The 21,882-nt window shown below is 36.3% G+C and overlaps 1 protein-coding gene across 5 annotated transcripts in view; it reads left to right on the plus strand.

Annotated features, from left to right (window-relative positions):
• The window catches only part of TBL1XR1 (transducin beta like 1 X-linked receptor 1), a 176,140-nt gene that overhangs the window by 76,331 nt on the left and 77,927 nt on the right, over nt 1–21,882 (plus strand). For all 5 annotated transcript variants that reach the window (XM_029939854.1, XM_029939855.1, XM_029939857.1 and 2 more), the window contains one exon: nt 12,543–12,611. The gene's annotated coding sequence lies outside the window, so the exon portion shown is untranslated. Of the gene's footprint in view, nt 1–12,542; nt 12,612–21,882 lie in introns of those variants that run through there.

Raw genomic sequence — 21,882 nt, forward strand, 5'->3', positions numbered from 1 at the left:
ATCCCCAGGAAGCTAGGCTCATGAAAAGTCTTACCCTCTATGGAGCTTGCAGTGTTTAAGCCAAGGAAGCTTCCATGCCTTTTTGTGAACTCTTGCTCCCTCTTACATTAGCAGTGAAGTTGTAGCGGTAGGAGGAAAAGTTGCAGAGACCGTTGCTCCTGGACTGTGTGTTCTGCTGGCACACCTGGCCTGAAGCTGACAGTCTTTTTCTGTCCTGTATCCCTCCCCGTAAACCCAGTGGCCTTCTTCCATTTTGTGTTGGTCTAATCCAGTCTGAGTCCTCAAGAGTTCTCTTTATCTGATAAATTAGCTGTGACTTGAAATCAAGAGGCCAGTGAGCAGTCCTGCTCAACAGATTTTCATCTTCTTTGTAGGAAAGATATTTTCCTCATAGTATTCTTTAAACAATTTCTGGCTTCTGTTTCTTCTTGAGGAGAAGAGGTTGAGATGTAGTTGCCATTCCCCTGCCTGCACAGAGGCTCACCAGCCCCTTGTCATTTAATGCTCATTGGAATCTGCTTTAGGTATGATAGTAGGCACAGTTATCAAGATAGCTTAATTTTTATAGGAATTTACAGTTGAAGGTATCGAAATAAATTCAGCTAGCCTTATAATTCTAGCTTCATGCATTTTCATAAACTAGTCTCAGTTTTTGGTCTCAAGAATACTGAATACAGTGAGGGGGAAAATGACCGACAGCTAGCTAGTGCTTGCACTCGCTCGCACTCTCTCTCTCTCTCTCACGCACGCCTGTGTCTAAACTGCAGTAGACCTTAAAGTGACTAGACATTCCATTCCACTGGCATTTTTTTCCTCTGGGTTTTTTTGTTTTTGCATTTTGTATCTTGAAAAAGTTTGAAGCTATTTGATGTTAACAGTGAAAGAATGCTTGTATGAAAAATAATTTGACTAAACAGACTGGATGACAATTATAAAAGTTTTTAAAAATATATCTTCTTTCTCATTTGATAACATTTATGATGGCCTCTGTAATATTATAGTGCTAAATATTTATTTATACTTTTTTTAATTTAAAACTTTTTAAAAGTAATCTCTGTGCCCAACATGAGGTTTGAAGTCACAGCCCCGAGATCAAGAGTCTCCTACTTTACTAACTGAGCCAGCCAGGTACCCCTACAATGCTAAAATATTTAGGTAAACCTGTCATTTTGTAATGCCCAATATGTACCCTAGAATTAAAGCTTTATAGTACACAACAAATGTGGACAAGAACAGGTAGCTCAGAGAATAAACCAGAGTAATTGAAACATAAATAACCTATTTGGTTAGTATGCGTGTTCTAGGTATGGCTTCCAACAAACATGAACATGACCTTAAGATGACGGCAGTAAGGTACACATCCTCATCTAGGATTGCCTGCAACAGAATATAGAACACACAGGAGCTTCTTATCTTGCGAGCGCTCACTTGAAATACAGACTGGTTCTGACCATCCTACTTACTCGTTCAACTTGGGAACACCACCTGCTCCCCACAGAAAACTCTGGAACCTCTCACCCTATTGATACTTTTTTCATAGCTTGTCACCTTCTACGTAACACTTAATCCTAAATTATGTTGGAATTTAAACTCCACCAGGGCAAGGATCTTTATTTTTTGATGTACTTTAGTAGTTTTGTTGTCAGTAAAGGGCTAACTTTTAAAATTAACAATGTTTAGGAGAGATGTTAATAAAATTTTTCTTCCCCCTTTGCTTTCTCCTCACAGTTCTATTGTCTGTAGCCAGATAACTCTTAACAGTCAGTACAGACAACAGTAACAATGACAGTTCTGCTATCTAACATGGTTGACAGATAAAACATAGATAGGCATTAAATTCCATTTCTTCCTAATCTACTGAACGAGAATCAGGCTTCTCAGTTTCTGTTTTCTTGAGTAACTGATGCATCACTAATGGAGAGAGTTCATTTGTAGTATGTAGGTCCTTTGTTGTTTATGGAATTTCTGGTTGCTTTGATGTTAGAAAACTGGGAAATGGAAAGAAAATTGACATTTTGGTTTATTTGTTTAAAATTTATTTATTATTTAATTTATAATATTTATTTTTGAGAAACAGAGACAGCGCACGAGCAAAAGAGGGACAGAGAGAGGGGGAGACAAAGAATCTGAAGCAGGCTCCAGGCTCCGAGCTGTCAACACAGAGCCCAATGCAGGGCTTGAACCACCAACTGTGAGATCATGACCTGAGCCAAAGTCAGACGCTTAACCGACTGAGCCATTCAGACATCCCTGACATTTTGTTTTAAATGCAGTTCAGTCTATAGGTAACTTATGAAGTTGATTTAAAAAATAATTGCAGGAGCATCCGGATGGCTCAGTCGGTTAAATGGCCGACTTTGGCTGAGGTCATGATCTTGCAATTCGTGGGCTCACGCCCTGTGTCCGGCTCTGTGCTAATAGCTCAGAGCTTGGAACCTAATTCAGATTCTGTCTCCCCCTCTCTCTGCCCCTCCCCTGCTCATGCTCTGTCTCTGTCTTTCAAAAATAAATAAAAACGTTAAAAAAAATTGAAAAAATAATTGCAAGTTATACAGTTCACTTGTTTCTTTTCCATATTTGTGCATCATATTATAATTTAGAGTTAAAAAATGTAAAAACATCTTTTGCACTAACATTTTCGTTCTTCTTCTATAAGTGATTTTTGATGTTTAGTTGTCATTCAACCATGTCAAAGCTAAAATACAAGCTGATTTTCTCTTAATTTAAAATATGCATAACTCACTTGTCACCCACCACTTAAAAATTTCTTTAATGTTTATTTTTGAGAGTGAGAGAGAGCACGATTCGGGGAGGGGCAGAGAGAGGGGGAGAATGCAGAATCCACAGCAGGTTCCTGGCTCACAACGGTAAGCACAGAGCCTGACACGAGGTTCGAACCTATGAACTGTTAGATCATGACCTGACCTGAAGTTGGAATGAGCCACCCAGGCGCCCCAACTTCTCACTGCTTACTTGATGAACATTAGCTAATTTTGGCAAAACTTAGGGCTAACATGTTTTCCTGCTTGCATTTGCTGTGGTGAAGAGGGTTCATTTCCAGGACCAGTCTGTTATTCTGTGCCTTCATTGTTCTTTCTTTGTTGTTTGTTTATTTTTAATATTTCCAGTTGCTATTTTTTAATCTCATGGTTAAGTCGTAAACAGGTTTGTTTTGTTCTTCTTTTTTTTTTTTTTCATTTAATACTATTCTTAACCCTGTTGTGGCTTTTTAAACTATATAAGCAGTTACCGTTAGCTGCTAATATATATTAGTATATTGTGTGAAAACATCTTTAGGAACTTAGTATGATTCGTGCTCTTGTTTTTACTTTTATTATTTAAAATAATTTTTTTTAATGTTTATTTTTGAGAGAGACAGTGCAAGCAGGAGAGAGGCAGAGAGAGGGAGACACAGAATCTGTAGCAGGCTCCAGGCTCTGAGCTGTCAGCACAGAGCTTGAATTCAGGAACTCTAAGATCATGACCTGAGCCGAAGTCGGATGCTTAACTGACTGAGTCACCCAGGTGCCCTATTTTTATAGTCTATTTTGAGAGAGAGAAAGCATATGCACTTGTGAGCAGGGGCGGGGCAGAGAGAGAGAGAGAGAGAGAGAGAGAGAGAGAGAGAGAGAATCTCAAGCAGGCTCTCTGTCGTCACGATGGTGTGGGGCTTGATATCACAATCTGTGAGATGATGACCTGAGACGAAATCAAGAGCGGACACTTAGGGATTGAGCCACCCAGGTGCCCCATGGTGCTTTTGTTTTTAAATCATAGACTTGTATTTATTTTTTAACTTATTTTTTAAACAAGAAACTGAACTCTGTTCATATTTGTTGTCGGGCCATCTAATATAGCATTGTACAATACCCTCATTTTACAGATGAGGACACGCTTATGGTTGTATGGATATGATATGAAAGGGCTGAACTTTTAAACAGAAAGAGTGGTTCTTTCCATTTTCCTTCTGTCTTCTAAGTATCTGAAGACCACAGAGGGGAAATACTGAAGTTTCAGTCCTTTCGTAATTTCATTGTTCCATTTGGTGTCCCATAAGATAGTGCTCTAATGCCTTAGAAAATTTCTTTCCCACTAAGTGGTTATAGTTTTAGTGGCGAATTCTTGAATAATTTTTTCAAGTTTATTTATCTATTTTGAGAGAGAGAGCCAAGAGGGGGAGGAACAGAGAAAGGAGGAAAGAGAATCCCAAGCAGGCCACGCACTGTCATTTCAGAGCCTGATGCAAGGCTTGAATTATGAACTGTGAGATCATGACCTGAACCAGTATCAGGAGTTGGATGCTTAACTGACTGAACCACCCAGGTGCCCCAGGATAGCCCTGGCTGCTTAAAGAACTGTTTTTTGACACCCCCCCCCCTTTTTTTTTTGATAGAAAAATGGTAGGTAAGTAAGCTTGTTTTAATTTACTGAAGGCAGAGCATTTGTTGGTACTATCTAGATTATACCAATTTAAAAAATATGAACTCAAAATAAGCAGTTTGAGTTTTTTCATATGAAAATTTGTAAGGAAACACTCTTAGTAGAGACCCACAAGAATGACTTTTACATCCTTTAGCAGTAGATAGAAATAAAATGTTTTAAAATTCTGAACCTAATACCTATTTTAACATAGATGAATTTTTTCTCTTTGTGCTCAGAAGACTTCAGAATGACAGTTTCCATTTAAGTAATATCTGCTGGCATGTTCTTTTTTTTTTTTTTAAGTTAAGCTTATCCCTTTCTGTTACAAAGTGAAAGTTGAAGATTTAGTATTCAAGTGTGATGGAGAGACTGTCTCTGCTTCACTCAGAGGGTCAGGTGTGTTCATTTTGTCATTCTGTGTTGTCACATTGGTACGGTGTGTTCATTGTCACTGTGTCATCACACAGGACAACTACCATGTTTGGGCATACTCCAAATATATTCTACTTTAAAAGTTCTATCAATGATTAATTATCTTGAGTAGTAATGCTGTTAAATGAACTTAATGAAAGACCTAGTATAACTGGACTCTTGAGTCATGGTAGCACACGGTCCAGCAGAATACCAGTGAGCAGTTTGGCTCCTGCCTAGAAGTGCATGGCCAAGGGGACACATGGGTGCCACACTGTCAGCCAAGCCATTTCTCTCATATGGGGCCGTGTTCTTTCAGAGGGAAGGGCTCCTTTTTCTTACATGTATTATTTTAAAATGATTACATGTGACTCCTATGCCAGGCACTGTTGATCACTTTATAAATAAATATTAAGTTATTCACCTCGTAACAGCAGTTTATTTTCCATAACAGCAGTTTATTTTCCATATGAGAAAACTAAGGCACCAGGAGTTTAATTTCGCCTTAGATGGGCTAGCATAAACTAAATTTCGTAGCCTTGAGTCAAGTCTAATCTCTGGCTCCGCAGTACAGGCTTACCTCCCTGTACCACAGTATGGCCTTTTTTGTCCTGCTAGAGTTCATTTGCACAGAGGTACCAAAGAGGCTGCTGATGGCCTCGATGGCACATTTGAATGCCAAGTTGAAAAGAATTGGACAGGGGGCACATATGACACCACCATCCCCACCCCGCCATCATGTGCCACTGTAGTAACTTTCTTGCTGAGTGATCTATATCCAGGTTTTGACTTGTGTGACTTTGACTTTTGTTTGACTTCAGTTGACTTGTGTGACTGTTTTCCATTATATTGAGCAGAAAAAAATACCCTTCTATAATTTCTACCTACTAACAATTTTGTCACATGTAGTTAAGTTTCAGGCTTTATGCGTCTCTTTGTCTAAATGTAGGTACTAGCATTGTTCCTTTTGTGCTTTTTTTTTTTAAAGGTAACTCCCCTGTTTTTTGTTTTTACTGGGTTTCTTTCTAAGATGTTCTCACTATTGTTCTCCCTTTTCTAACTCATTTTTGGGGGAGAAGGGTTAAGTTTATCTTTGTTCCTTACTGTTAATCTTGAAATCAAATTAATAAAACTTTTACTTGATACAGTGTGGTTCCCACTCTGATTCTGAGAACTACTCACTTTGCAGTGCTAATGTTTGAAAGAAGTGATCCCTCCATTCTCCCTCAGAGTACATTATTTATTACACTTTGATGAGTAAAACTCCCATTGCGCCCTTTCCTGCCAGAGTCCAGTGGTTTTTAACCCCCAGGTAGAACCACCTTGAAGAGCTTTTCATGCAGCTGATGTGCATATTGTTACTCTAGACCAATTAAATCTGAATGAGGGACCCACTGTGTCTCACAATTAGGTTAGAATCTGGAAGGGCATTTCTGTAGGACACAGTTAATCAAAGACCCAGTATCCTTGGCAGAACCCTTTCATGTCTGCTGGGAATGTATTGTTCAGCAGAATGATTTTTGTGTTGTCCTAATTAGCTGTTCAAATTCTTGGTATTGTGAATCAAATATTCAACCCTTGGGAAGAGTGAGAAACTTAATAAAATGTAGGAATTTTATCAGTTTTTTTTTTTTTTCTAACTTGTTAAGTGCCAGGGTACCTATGTAGTAGCCACCTACATGTGTGATCATAGGCAAATTTGGACTGGGCAAAGTTTGATTTTTTTTTTTTCCCATCCTATTTTTTATTAGACCCTGATGCTATTCCTTTTCATCCTCCTCTACTTGTTTCTTTGTCCTTAAAAAAATAAAAAGTTGAGCTGTTAATCAGTTTTGTGTTAAAAACAAGTCCGATCTGTTATATTTCTTTTTTTTTTCTTTTAAGTTTATTTATTGAGAGAAAGTGTGAGAGTGAGCGTGCACACAAGTAGAGGAGGAACAGGGGGTGAGGGAGAGAGAGAATCCCAAACTGGTTCCATGATCATGACCTCAGCTAAAATCAGGAGTTGGACAGTTGAGCCACCCAGGTGCCCCCAGATTTGTCATATCTCTAAGGTATCATGATTTATAAATTGCACCATTTATTTAGTAACACGTTTTTAGAAAAGGAAATTATACTTACTTTGTTGATATATTCACTTTTATTTTTAAAGTAGCTGAAAGTAGCTGATAATGTGTATTTATCCATACATTTAATACCATCTTTTGAGTATCATAACTCAAGTTTGAGTCTAAGACTCTTCTCATGTTCAGCGTCTCAGCATTTTAAAAGTCAGTGAACTGGAAATTTTTGATGGGTAGATTTGTAGTGCCTAAAAAATAAATTTGACTTTCATTAACACTTGAAACTGCCTAACCAAACTTTAATTTTAAAAACACTGTGGTGTACTATAAAGAGAATTTCTAGTTTTTATTGTCATTAATTGCATTGCTTACTCTGACAGGCAGATCTCAGGGTACATGATAGGTCTTTGTCTTATTCTTGCCCAATAATTTTTTTCATATAAATTTAATATAAAATGCAACCGCATGTGATGCTACCAATGAAATTAACTGTACTGAAGTTATAATAGCATGATTAGATACTAGTGCATGTTTAAATTGTTATTAATGTGGGTATGTGGTACTGAGTATATCTAATTTTTAGGAAATAGGGATCGTAACGCACAACTTTTAAATCCATTTTTCCTGAGTCACCTAAATAACGAAGAGAAGTGGAAAATTAAAGCCAGTGATGTCAGAGCTGTTTGAGCTGGCCATTCTACCTCTCAGTCTCAGTTTCCTTAGATAGTCCTCCTGTTTCAGCTTTTCTCCCAGCCCCTTTTATTGTCTGGCTGCCTCAAATATTACTTGTATATGTATATGTGAGAGGGTGGGAAATGAGAATGGGGAGAGGAGAGGTGCAGACTTCTAGATGCTTAGAGGCCTTGATGAATGCTTAGTATGTTACTAGAAATTGCCATGTGGAGGAAGACAACTAATTAAATCTTTTGTGAAATGGATCCGTGGAATTGAGAAGATTAAGTTGAAACACTTGTTTTACAAATAGTTTCTTTTTCTATGGTTCCAGTTGCAGGTAATCACTATTTATTGTGGTTTTAGTCATGTACTAAACAGTTTAATTTGGACTTTAGCTGTGAGTTTTGTTAAGTTCATTTAATAAAAATCTTTCTGGGGCGCCTGGGTGGGTCGGTAGGTTCAGTGTCCAACTTCGGCTCAGGTCGTGATCTTGTGGTTTGTGAGTTTGAGCCCCGCATCAGGCTCTGCATTGTCAGTGGAATTTGGGATTCTCTCTTCCCAGCACCCCCTCCATCTTCTCTGCCCCCCCAACCCCACTCTGCCTTTTGCTCTTTCCTTCACTCTCTCAAAATAAATAAACTCAAAATCTTTCTAAGCAGATTGTTATGTTTTTATTTTAATTCTTGGGATGATTTTCCTAAATTCTGCATAATTATAAATTCATTTGTAATTTCTATTTGTTAAGAATATCAGGTACAGTTTCTTGAATTTGTTTCTGGCTACGAGATTACAGATTAGATTATATTGTGACTTTAAATTATAAGCAAGTATTTGTTTTGCTTGTACCTTTCCCTGGGGTGGGAGCCCATAATCCATTAGCTTTTTAAGAAACCTGTAAATCAAGTAAATTTACTTCTAGAGACTGCAGGGCACTAATTTTGAAGATCATTCAAAATATAGTGTTGTGCTATTTTAAAAGATTTTTGCACCTTAAAAAGATTCTAATTATATATAGGTGGTAGATTTTAAGAGCGGTCTACTGAGTTAGCAGTGTCCTTTTTTTTTTTTTTTTAAATGTTTATTTCTTTTGAGAGGGAGAACGTGAGTGGGGAAGAGGCAGATAGAGGAGAGAGAGAGAATCCTAAGCAGGCTCCATGCTCAGTGCAGAGCCTGACATGGGGCTGTATTCCATGACCCTGATTGAGATCATGACCTGAGCCAAAGTCAAGAGTCAGATGCTTAACAAAGTGAGCCATCCAGGCACCCTGACAGTGTATTTTTGTGTTGAAAGTCTTTTCTAAAATTAATACTTCATTTATTTCACATAAAATGTTCTGATATATAGTTTGTAAAAGCAAAGCTTTATATTTGGATACAAAACCAAAACCTGCAAACATTTATTTCATCACAAGAAGTAAAGCAAATGGGTTTAGTTTATGTAGTATACAAAAATAGTTGGTTGTTTTACACTAATTTTATAATGTGATTGATCACATGCTCTTGAGTCTTCTTTAAATGGCAAAATAATCAGCTTTTATTTGCCACTTCCTAGCCATGGTACTGAAATTACTGGTGATAGCCGGGGTCTCCTAAGTACTTTTAGAATAAAAATCCACTGTTCTTTCTTACCAATAATATTTATTTGTGCTATAATACAGTTTCTACTGTTTTACTTTCAAATATGGATGTACCTATTCCCACATTATATTTGGATAATTTGATACTTGCTTGATAGTGAGGCACTATACGGTTGTAATAAAGGATGCTCATTTTTGACTCTTCAAGTAGTAGGATGAATAGTCAAGAGAGGAAGCTGATTTGGGCTGAGCCTTGAAAGAGATGGGCTCAGTTAGTGGCCAAAGCACATAGTAGAAGGAAATTCCTGGTAGAGGATGAGTAATGTCATGGCAGCCAATTTGTGCAGAGAACAGACACTGGTGATGTGCTGGTGAGAGTAGAGGATGTTGGACAAGTGTGATTATAAGTTTATTTATTTATTTTTGAGAGTGAGTGAACAGGGGAGGGGCAGAGAGAGAAAAAGGAAGAGAGAGGATCTCAAGCAGTCTCCACACTATGAGTTTAGAGCCCAATGCAAAACTCAGTCTCACCAACTGTGAGATCATGACCAGAGCAGAAACCAAAAGTCAGACACTTAACTGACTGAGCCACCCAAACATCCCGGGCAAGTGTGATTATTGAGGCAGGTGTAAAGGATACACATTTTGCCTTTTTTGGACAACTTGAATTACTTTAGTACAAATAGTTTTAATTATACATTCTATCAAATTATGTTAAGTACACATTAGATTTTTATAATTCTTTGATAGAATATATAATTATGTTTTTTAAAATTCACATAATTCATTTTATAAACTTAAGAATTATGTGATATATGCTTTATAAATGGACTCCAAAATGGGTGGACATGGCTAAATAAGGTGACTAGGAAAACAGCTAATGTAGAAACTTCCTAAGTCTTTCAGATTGTATTATATGTGCAAATGTGCATACTTCTTGACATACCATTTTCCACAGATTTATTCACTCTTGAAATCCTAGAATCAGGTATTTATTTCACTATTTAAGTATTTATTAAATTACTATTTTGACTTTTTTCCGTAAAGAGGTATAGTCTAAAAGACTAAATGAGTTGATGAAGAAAAGTAGAGAAAAGCTAATCAGAGAAAACTGAGATTAGAGACCTTTATGAGCATGATGAAAGAAAGACTCACCAGTCACAGGAAAGGAAGAGAAGAGAACCAGGCAGAGGAGGAACAAGAAAGACTAGCAACTGGAATGATCTAATTTAGTATTTTCCAAAGGTAGATCAATTTGTGTGAGTTTGTGTGTGGTACGTGTGTACACACCCTGATAGGGAAAACACGTATCCATTGGGGTACAGGACTCTATTATAAAAATTAAATGTTACTAATATTTGACCTAGGGGTTAAATTTGCACCCTCACTGAGCACTGATGTCAGAAAGTCCTATCTAAAGTGGTACGTAAAGGGGGCTCCCTAAGGCAGCTGTGGCACTCCCAGTCATTGGTTTTGTTTCTGGGAGTTGCCACGAGGCTGAGCTTACTATTGTAAGTGTACTTGTGTTTGATAACATAGATTTATGGCGTAATTTCAACTGAACCCTGCAAAACAGATAAGTAATTTAAAGATTTCTGCAAAAAACCTGAATATTAAAAATGTGACTAAGAATAGGAAAGAAGAAAATGGTAGAGCAGATACTTAAATTCCTAGAATGAGCTTTTAACGTATCATGATCTAATTATTTTAGAAGATGGCTAAGCATGTAAGAGATTATCAAGAAAGATATTTGACATGTATGTAGGCATACATCTTTGTTCCTTCTGTTTTCTGTGGTTTAAAACGCATATAATTTAGGGGTGCCTGGGTGGGTCACTTGTTTAAGCATCCTGTCTTGGTCTCGCTTCAGGTCATGATCTCACTGTTGTGAGTTAAAGCCCAGCATTGGGTTCTGTGCTGAACAGCACAGAGACTGCTTGGGATTCTCTGTATCCTTCTGTCTCTGCCCCTTCACTGTTCACTTGCTGCACATACACACACATACACTCTCCCTCCCTCTCTTTTTTTCTCTCAAAATAAATAAACATAAAAAATGTGATTCGGTAGCACGTGTTAATTATTTATAAGTACCTAGAATGGATGTATGCCCGAACTTCTCTCTGATAAGGGCGCTCTGTCAGTTTTTGGATAACAGGTAGCCCCATATAGCTCGTAGCTCAAAAATTCGTGACCCCTTTATGATAAAACAATTGATGTTCATAGCAAATGACCCTGAGGTAAACAGTCTAGTGGTAATCTAGTTTTTATTTGGACTCTGTTATGAGGTCTATAGAATATCGCTTTAGTAGGTGCCAGAAAGGATCTACCAGCTGGTTCATAAGTGTCTCATGCCAAAAGACCTTAGTGCCCACTCTGATGTCTTGAAGCCCCAGAGGCTGACATGATTTTATATGTTGATATAACTGTCTATAATTTCAGTAGGCGTGTGTCATGTTTAATAAATGTTATTTTAATTCCTAGATATTATAACTTAACTACCCGAAAGTTATTTAGTAGCCCTGAAGTTGTTTAGATTGGCCACGGAGTTGGCAACACAAATGAGAGTTCTAGTCAATTAAAGATAAGATCAGAGAGAAGCAAACTTAAAGGGATTACATTCTTTCTACAGTTATTCAGTGTATTTGCTTAGTTATCTTTTTAGTGTTTACTGACTTAATTCACTGGTTTGGTGTAGGAGGTAAAGCTCCTGCATTCCTTTCTGTGGCATTGACTTGCCCTCTTACATAAAATTGTACTCTAGCACGTTGTGGAATCTGCAGTGGTCAGCGTTAGACCTGAGAGCCACCACTTTGACAGGGTGTCTGAAAAACAACTTGTATATTTATACAGAAGGTTCACAGAAAATAACGTGCCATGATTTAGCAATTGAGATGACTGGGTAAATTCTGTAAAATGTAAACTCTGAAGAGATTAAACTTGAATAAGTTTTGATTGAAATTGTTTCAAAACCAATCATGCATTTGTTTTTATTATACAATATGTAGAAGAAAAGTTCATATCGGTCTTTATGGCTCATGATCATAGATTATGAACATACTATCCTGGGCCCTATTGCAGTAATATTTGCACAAGTTAAGTTGAATGGAGGTGAGTACACTTTGTGCAGATTCATCTCTCTCAGTCTCCCTTTTATTCATTGTGTCAGCCCTTTAGGAGTTGTAAAGATTCAGTGCCTGCCACGTACTACCCAAAAGTTGCTGCTGTTGCTTATATAAGATGATAATTGTTTAGGGGGAGAAGGATAATCACTGGTGGCGGGGACCTGACAGATGTAAATAAAAATAATTTGATAACATGAAAATTTGGTGTGGGAAATCTCTTAAACTGAATTTGTTTTAGGGCACACTGAATATTTTACTTTCCTTTTTCTCAGCCGCAGCAACTTGTGATTGGCGGTACCGGATATCCAATTGCACATCCCCACATCAATGCACTGCCAATGGTAAGAGTTCCTCCCCCTCCGAACGATAGAGTGTTTTAATTGGTCTTTTTATTATTCTCTTATTTGTAAGTGCCTCTTAAGAATATTTAAAGTTTCTCCCAGGTTTACAAAATCTGTGTTCCCAGAGTAAAGAAATGTTTTAAAAAATATATGTAAGGTATACATATATTTTTTTAGTTAAAAAAGAAAAGGGTGAACCCTTACTTTGGAGATTTCCTTGATCTGTAGATTTTATAACCACTTAGCTGTGGTTATCAGTATAAAAGCTATTATTATATAGTGATGATCCTGTATTTTAACAAGTGGGCTGTATTTTGTGAATAGAATTTTCTTGTTAAACAGTCTTTTTGCATATTTCATTTATCTTAATATTTATAGTTAATGGGCAGTAAAATGGCTAATATTCTACCTGTTATTAGTGAGTGAATGATTTTCAAGAGAACCTACTATATAAAAAGATCATTTAGAAACATTTCTCTGTGGAATAAACATCTGTGAACTGTGTGATACAGCAGAAAAGCTGATCTGTAGGAGTTGAGATAGCTCTGTTTTCTGTATAGGTCTTGGATGACTTTTGGCAAGAACTCTTCTGCAATTAAATGATAGAATTGGACTAAATTTCTAAAGTTTATTCTAACTGTAGGCTAAGTAATCTCATTACTGTTAACTAAAATCAGAATGATTCTCCCTTATAAAAAGTAATTCTTTATCTAAGTGGTATTGGTATATATTTTAGAGTTCAATAAATAGAATTATATTACTTGGTAATCAATTTCAAAATATTTTCTGTAGTACATTACTAACAATTTTAATTGTTTTTAGTTAACCAAATGTTTTATTTTAAACATTAAATCAAATAGCTATGGAAACTGAAAAAGCCTTCTAGAACTTGGTGGGAAATAGTAGATGTATCAGTCTGAAATCATAGCTACTAAAAATTAATTAGAACCAGAATAAGTGGATCAGATGAATTATCTGTGAACAAATTCCTAGGAAATGATTCATTTTAAAGATGGACTGGTCAGTATGTTGATAAGAGGAAAATTTCTTCTCCCCTTTCCCCCTCTTATTTTCTTCAACATTTCCCATTAACTGCTGAGAGAGATTTTTTTTGTGTGGCCTTACTTAGCACGATGACATGGTTCTTCATTAGTTTAGGAGATACTTGCTGGGTTCTTTAGGGTGCTTGGGTGGCTCATTAACCATTGTTAAAATCTGCTGTTTTCTTCTGAAGCATTGCAGTTTCTCATGTAAGAAACAGCTCTCTGGTAAATCAGCTCCATCATTTGGATTACCTGTCTTTGGCTTTGTTTGAAGTTCACATTTGAAGTGAGTCTTATTTGTCCCCCTTGAGAATACGTTGTACAGGCCTGTATGTGAGGTACAGGTGCTATGCAACTGCCTATCTTTTTCTAAATGCCTATCTTCAGGTGAATTTTTCAGTATGTCTCTCACAGAGACTGTATGTTGTTTTGTTTTTGGAACAGCTCTTAAACTGTATTTCAAATCACATTATTTCCATACATTTACCAATTTTGTTGAGAATTCCTTAAATCATTTTTCAGCCATAGTCACAGAAATTTATGTTAGTTCTAAAAATACGTTAGTAAAAGGCCAGGATTACAACAAATTTGCTTATAGTCTAGCTAAGAACTCGACAGCCATTTGTACATACTTGCATAATGTGCTAATAAATATATAGATATTAGTTCACAGTGGTAGCTTTCTCATGAACCTGAGAAATGCCTGTGTTTTGAGTTAAACTTGTGCTATGTAGTATCTTATATTTTCTTTCCCTGAAAATGCCACAGAGGAATGCTTTGTGGGAACGTATACCTTACCTCTACCACCCCACCCTCACCCTCAACTTTGTTTTTGATATAAATAAGGATGAGAGATTCATAATACTCTTTTTTGCTTATTCTTCACTTGGCTAGGTAGTTATTTTAACTTAATTGTATGTTACATCATCATGGTTTACACCTACTTTCCCAAATAAATGTGGATCTTTAGTATGTAGCTATGTAGGAAATGTACTATTTAAAAATATATATATTTTATGCCTGTTTTTAGAGTGAATATATATATATATATATATATACACATTTATATATATACACACACCACAATATTATTAATCCCACTTTAAAAATTGGTAATAATTTCGTTTTTATTCAAAAAGGGATTTAAATATACTTTTGAAAAATTGTAGTAAAAAGCTTAAAATTTGTCATCTTAAACATTTCTAAGTTTGTAGTTAGTGCTCCTAAGTGTAGTGTTAACTATATTCACATTGTTGTACAATAGATCTCTAGGACTTTTTCATCTTGCAAAACTCAGATTGAAACTGGTACCCGTTGAACAGAAAACTCCCCATTTCTCCCTCTTACCAGCAGCTGGCAACAACCATTTTCCTTTTTGGTTTTATGAGTTTGACTACTTTCGATACCCTGTACTTAGTAAAGTGGTATCATGCGGTATTTATCTTCTGTGACCGGCTTACTTAGTGTGCTCATCTGTCTTGTAGCATGTGACAGGATTTCCTTCTTTTTAAAGGTTGTCATTGTATGCACATACGATATTTTATTTACTCATTAGTGACCACTTCGGTTGCGTTTCATCTTTGGCTGTTGAGAATAATGCTGCGATGAATGTGGGTGTACAACTATCTCTTCAAGATCCTGCGTTCACTTCTTCTGGATATATATATATATACCCAGAAATAGATTGCTGGATCTTATGAAAACCTCCGTAGTGTTTTCCGGAGTGGTTGCATCATTTTCTATTCCCACCAAAAGTGTACAAGTGTTTTGATTTCTTTCTGTACATTCTTTACATTCTTTCCAACACTTGCTATAGTTTCTGTGGTGTTTTTTTTTTTTTTTTTTGATAGTGGACATTCTAATGCATGAGATGATGACAGTAATTTCTTAGTATCACTAAATAACCTTTTAGTTTAAATGTTCCTCGTTTGCTCTTAAATAATGTTTCTACAGAGTCACTACAAAATCCATATATTACATTTGGATGTTATATACATCTTAACTCTTCTACGTCTTCACTTACTTTATTTTTCCCCTTTTAACTTATTTGCCAAATAAGATTTCCTCATTCTGTGTTTATTATTATTTATTATTAATTTTTAATGTTCATTTACTTTTGAGAGAGAGACAGAGACAGTTGGGGAGGGGCAGAGAGAGAAGGAGATGCAGAATCAGAAGAAGGCTCTAGCCTCTGAGCTGTCAGCACAGAGCCCAATGCGGGGCTGAAACAGACTGCAAGATCCTGACCTGAGCTGAAGTTGGACATCCAACCGACTGAGCCACCCAGGTGCCCCTGGTTTTTAAATTGCATTCCCGTAGTAAAATGCCTCTCTTTCCCGTGTGCTGTTTTATAAATTAGTAGGTATATCTAAGAGTTTAATCTAATTCAGGTCTTTTTTTTTTTTTTTTGCTTTATTTTGGGGTGTTAGGGTTACAGAATATTTCATAAGGTGCTAAGTACTCCAAGAAGAGATAGGTGTTTTAGTTGTCTCTATTTGTGAGATTAGGTGATTGTTAATCACTGCCTAGATCTCTTACTTCTGTGCAAAATGTTGATATCTTATTTACATCAAGGCTTTATTTATGATATTTAATATCTCTGTAAAGAGAAACTTCCCTCATCAAATGCTTGGTTACTCTGTGAGACAGTTTACACAGGAAAGGCATACTAATTACTCGTTCCTTTATTTGCCATTTTCAATGTATTTGAAAATTCCTAGAGTCTTGGAAAAGTAGCCCAGTGAGGATTTTTTTTTTTAAAGGTAACATTGAGCTTATATATTTAAATATTTTATGTTTATTGCATTGTAGTTTTCACTCTTATGATGATGCTCAAATTATCTTGGCCAAAGGAGGCTTTCTCAGTTGGCTTTTACATAAACTTCTTTTTCTTTCATATATGTATCATATTAGGTATTATTAAATATATGTAGCATAGCAAATATATTAAAATATAAAATATGTAAGTGAAACATGTAAGACATAAATATGTAAATATATAAAATACATATAGAAATATTATATAGGATTTTTTTGTCTAATATATGTTTATGTCTTTATACCAGTACCACCAATATGATTACTAAAAACAGCTTTTTTGGGCCTCTGTCCTGCTGGGGTTTACAGTCCGAGTATTCTGTTTTCTAGTACTTGAAGTAAATTCACTTGTTAGGATTTTTCTGCCATTTTATTATATAGTCAGGTCTGTTCGTTTGATTTTATTTTTATTATTCAGGATTTAAATATTTTGATTTAGTTTTGTTTTATAATTATATATAAATCATTTATGTTACTTCTAAATACGGTACATTTTTATTTCTCCCCTTATAGGTAACCAGTTATATTGCTATTTAAAAAAATACATATAAGCAAACCCATGTATATATGTAAACTGAAGATAATTTTGAAGCACTCTATAGTTAGCCTGCCTTCCTTTTAATACCTGTGTAGTAGTCCATGAGATGGATGTACAGTACCTGTTGCAAGAATGAGAATTTTATGTGTGACCATAAATATGCATTTTCTATTTTTAGGCAATTTGTCAAATTCCCTTAGACATTTTGGCATCTTCTGTTTTTTTTCAGCAATGTATGAGGGTGCCAATTTTCTTCTTGCAAATAGTGTATAGTCAGAACTTTTGGGGGGGGTGTATATAATCATCTGAGAGATGAGAAATGGTATCTCACTATAGTTCTCATTTGCATCTTTTCATATGTTTTAGAACTATTTGTCTTTTTCTTTGAACTGTTCAAAAGATAGATTCTTATTTTCAAGGAAATATGGCCGCTTTTTTGACCAGTCCCTCTTTTCTCTTGTTCTGATTCTGTAGGTATCTCACAACTTCTAAAAATTAATTTGGCTTAACAATAATATTTTTTGCTAAGAAAAGAAGTAAGCTGACCAGTCGTGTCTTATCTTTGATTTCAGTGGAATCGGACCTTTGAAATAAACATTTTATTTTAAAAGTGAACCCAGAAAGTTCCTGTTGGTGTGGCAGAGTAGTGGAGAAGTAAGAAAAGATAAAGAGGCCAGTAGTGATGCCTTTTAAAGAGTAGGTTACTGTTGTGGGCAGTTGGAGCTCAAATCAAGTAGGGACCTCTGGGAGATAGAGTAGAACATGCCTCTGAGTTCTTTCACTCAGGGGTCAGGGAGGTGGGAGTAATTTGTCTACCAACTCCCATTTCATATTGGTAGAGTTAGGCTTTCGGGGTGGGCAGGTCATCAGCTCCTCAGCAGCTTCCCCCTGCCCTAACCTGTGGCCAGAGATGACCCCGTAGGTGATGGTGGGAAAGAGCTCCCCAGTTCCTAAGGGAAGCTGAGTGGCCAGGGATGTGGGCTGGCGCTGCCAGCGTGTTGCCTCAGTGCGTGTTCCAGTCTGCAGTTACGTTCTCAGTGTCAGTAAATCATTCTTCTCATCCATAAATTGCTCTGGTGTATTTTGTTAACATCTAGTCTGTCAAAACTAGATTATCCTAAGAGAACTGATAAAAGTAAGTTATGGCTTGCTAGACTGAGGATGAGGCCCGAAAGAGTTGTGATGCTTCCTAGAGGTAGGATCTTTGAGGTGGTGCGTTTTGGTGCGTTTTACTATCTACCTTTTTCTTTTTCTTTTAGTTTATTTATTTATTTTGAGAAAAAATTCCAAGCAGGCTCCCTGCTAACAGCGCAAAGCCCAGCGCAGGGCTGCATCTCACAAACTATGAGACCTTGACCTGAGCTGAAACCAAGAGTAGGACAGTTAACCACCTGAGCTAGCCAGGTGCCCCTACTAACCTACTTTTTAATTATGTCATCTATGAATTAACATGTTCTATTCATTGTAGAAAAGTTCATTGTCATTATCATCTTTCATTGTCATGTGATTTTTGAAGTGATGTATTAAATGTGAAGAATGAATGGCATTACTGTATAGATGGTATTGTATAAAGTATTCATTTTCTTTGGGTTGAGAATTTATGCCTTTGGAGAATTAATTTTCAAATCAATAGTAAAATGGTTACATTGAAAAGCTCTTTTACCCTTGAGTTTTCTCCCCCTTTAATGGATGTAGGTGAAAACATCTACAGGCTCAGTTTCTTTCAAAGGGCTTATGCCCTTGTATATGTCTGAACAGTTGTCTCTTTGAAAATGTATGGTTATCTTTTATTAATATCAAAAAGAAGATAAACAAAAAAGCAGACCACATACACATTGGATTTATGTTTATTTAATCCCCTGTATCTTACTACTGGATGATTGTTCTTTGATGTGAGGCTCCTATAACTAAAATGGCACCTGAAAGATTGTGTTATCTATCATTTGAAAGTCAAAGGAAGCTTGAATTCTTACACAGATTTAAACCTTACATTAAATGTAATAGTAGAACTTGTTATGGTGGGTTGCTGTTGTTATTTAAAAATTGATCTTCATGCTTCACATAATTTTGACATCTGTTCCCTAGGTTTTAATATGGGCACCATGCAGCCAGAAACAAAATATAGATCTCTTCTTATTTCAAGGAACCCAGAGTAGAGTGAGAACAAGAATTTAAAACTCAGATAGAGGTAGAGAATGGGTGTTTAATAGAAAAATGTTAAAACAGAAAGTGTCCTTGGGGTACCTGGGTGGCTCAGTCAGTTGAACTTCCAACTCTTGATTTAGGCTCAGGTCATGATCCCAGAGTCATGGAATCAAGCCCCATATCCACCTCTCTCGGGTGCTAGGATTTCATTCTCTCTCTGTGTGTCTCTCTCTCTTTCTCTCTCTCTGTCTCTTGCAAAAAAGAAGGGGGGGGGTATCCTATCTCCACTTATTTCCTGACCTTATTTTTTAAGTATTTTGGACTTTTCACACTGTCTGTACTAGGTTCTAACACGTTCTGGGTTGGGCTACATGCTTTAATATTAGCAGTATAGCCATAACATTTGAAACTATAGGCCATTGCAAATTTTTTGGATGTATTGAAGCCATTAGGAGTCTTTTTATTTCTTCCCAATTCTTCCTTTCTTTTATCAATCCATCCATCTTTCCAGTGGATAGTAATACTTTTTTTTGTTAATTTAATTTTCAATTTTTTTTTGCTCCAAAAGGAAACTAACATAGTAAAATTTGGTATGTAAAAGAGGAATTTCTGATTTTAATGGATACTATTTATTCTGTTCTCTCTGTTCTACCCTTTTTAAGCCAGTTACTTTCAGTCATATCTTTTGATTATTTTCCTCTGGTTCATTGAAACAGAGATCCTTCACAATGACTTTCTTCCATTCCTGTGATTACCATTTCTGCTTAAAGCAGGATCTTAAAAAAAAAAAAAAGATGCTAATGCTCTTATTTCACGATATTATTTATTTCCAGTCAGATGTTTAATAGGGTCATTTGAGTTTATGTAATCTGACACTTTTAAAAAAAATGACTTAGAACATAAGGGTTTGCAAATTTAGAATAGATTACATAGAAATATTTTAAATGTGTAAGATATTTGGAGACACCAAAAGGCATTTGATTAAAAGTTCTTTGATAAATGATGACATAAATAGAAATCAGACCAGAAATGGATGAGTGAATGTTCTGTGATAGAGTGTAAATATCTTATTTAAATAATAAGTCTCTGTAACTGTGAGGTTTTTAATATCTCTGTCATCTGTTTTATAGATGAGGAAGCTATTATTCCTGTTTATAATCACCTAGATGGTGAATCATAGAGATTGCTCTGAGCCGGATCTTGTTTCCACAGTTCTGTCCTTTCCTGAGTGTCTGCACTACTGTTCTAATCGAGAGGTTGGAACTGTGGTGAGATGGCACCTGGGGTGGGACCCTGGGTTCTCACAAAGATCACTTCTCCTATATTTTGCATGAGAAACATTTAAGGAATAAAATTGTTATAGTCTTCAAAGCAAAAGAAATTATCCATTTAAAAATAGAGGCTTCAGTATTCATACATTTACTTAAGGTTTTTGTTATTTTCATTCAAAGGCGGGATTTGATATTTTAGCTTCAGTTTCAGAAACTTAAGTCACAATAAAGCCTTTGATTTGAATATTGTGTACTTTTGAAGTATGTTTTGTGTTTCCTTCACGAATCTTTAAAATTATTTGTTTTATAATGCCTTTCAGTATATTCCCTATATGATGGTACTCCCCTACAACCGTGGATAGAATAAAATAAACAGTGGCTTTCATAAAAATAAATACTCGATAAAATTTTTTAAAATATTTATTTACTGTTTTAGAGAAAGAGAGGGAGGGAGGGAGGGAGAGAAAGAGACAAAGAGAGACAGTGTGAGCGGGGGGGAGGGGCAGAGAGAGAGAGGGAGGCACCGAATCTGAAGCAGGCTGCAGGCTCTGAACTGTCAGCACGGAGCCTCACGAGGGGCTCGAACTTACAGACTGAGAGGTCATGAACTGAGTTGAAGTTGGATGCTTAATCTACTGAGCCACCCAGGTGCCCCAAAATAAATTCTTCCAATTCAGGCATTTGGAAATGATATGTAAGCCATTTATCTACCTGTTTTATTTCTTTTGTAGTGGGTTCTATCCATAGTAGAGATGGAAATTTATTTCAAAAACAAACTTTCTCTGCTCTGTCTGCCATTTGGGGATGACCTCTTTAACATCAGCAGTCTGGTGTACATGTTCGCACACGAGCGAGTGAAATATGACCCGTTGAGACACCTTGGCCCTTGTTTGCCATTGTGTCCTGCTCCCCTTTCCACCTCCACATCTGAACCTGCAGTATATAGTTGTTTGTGGTAGCCACTAATGATATGTGGCTTTTGAGCACTTGAAATATGACTAGTCATAGTTGAGATGTGCTATAAATATAAAATGCATCCTGGATTTTAAAGACAAGGTAAAAATCTTGATTTTGAAATATTGATTACAAGAAATGATCACATTTCAGTTATATATTGGGTTAAATAAAGTATATTGTTAGAATAATTGCCCCCGTTTCTCCTTAAATTTTTCACGTGGCTACTGGAAAATTTAGAGTTACATAATGTGGTTTGTATTGTGGCTTGCTTTGTATACCTGTTAACAGGGTTGCTCTAGACCTTACCAGTGACAGCTACCTGACCATAGTTTCCTTATCTGTCAGAAACAAGTAATGAGAGCGGTGAAGAACTTGGCTAATGCTAAGATCTAGGGGGAAAGGCGTGACCCTCAGAGCATTCCTGAAATTAGATCATGGTGTTTTCAGGTGAACTGGGGAGACCCAGCCTGTCCAATAGGTGTCATCAAAAGTTCTTGGTC

This window comes from Suricata suricatta, chromosome 5 (assembly GCF_006229205.1).
Source record: "Suricata suricatta isolate VVHF042 chromosome 5, meerkat_22Aug2017_6uvM2_HiC, whole genome shotgun sequence".
Taxonomy (NCBI): domain Eukaryota; kingdom Metazoa; phylum Chordata; class Mammalia; order Carnivora; family Herpestidae; genus Suricata; species Suricata suricatta.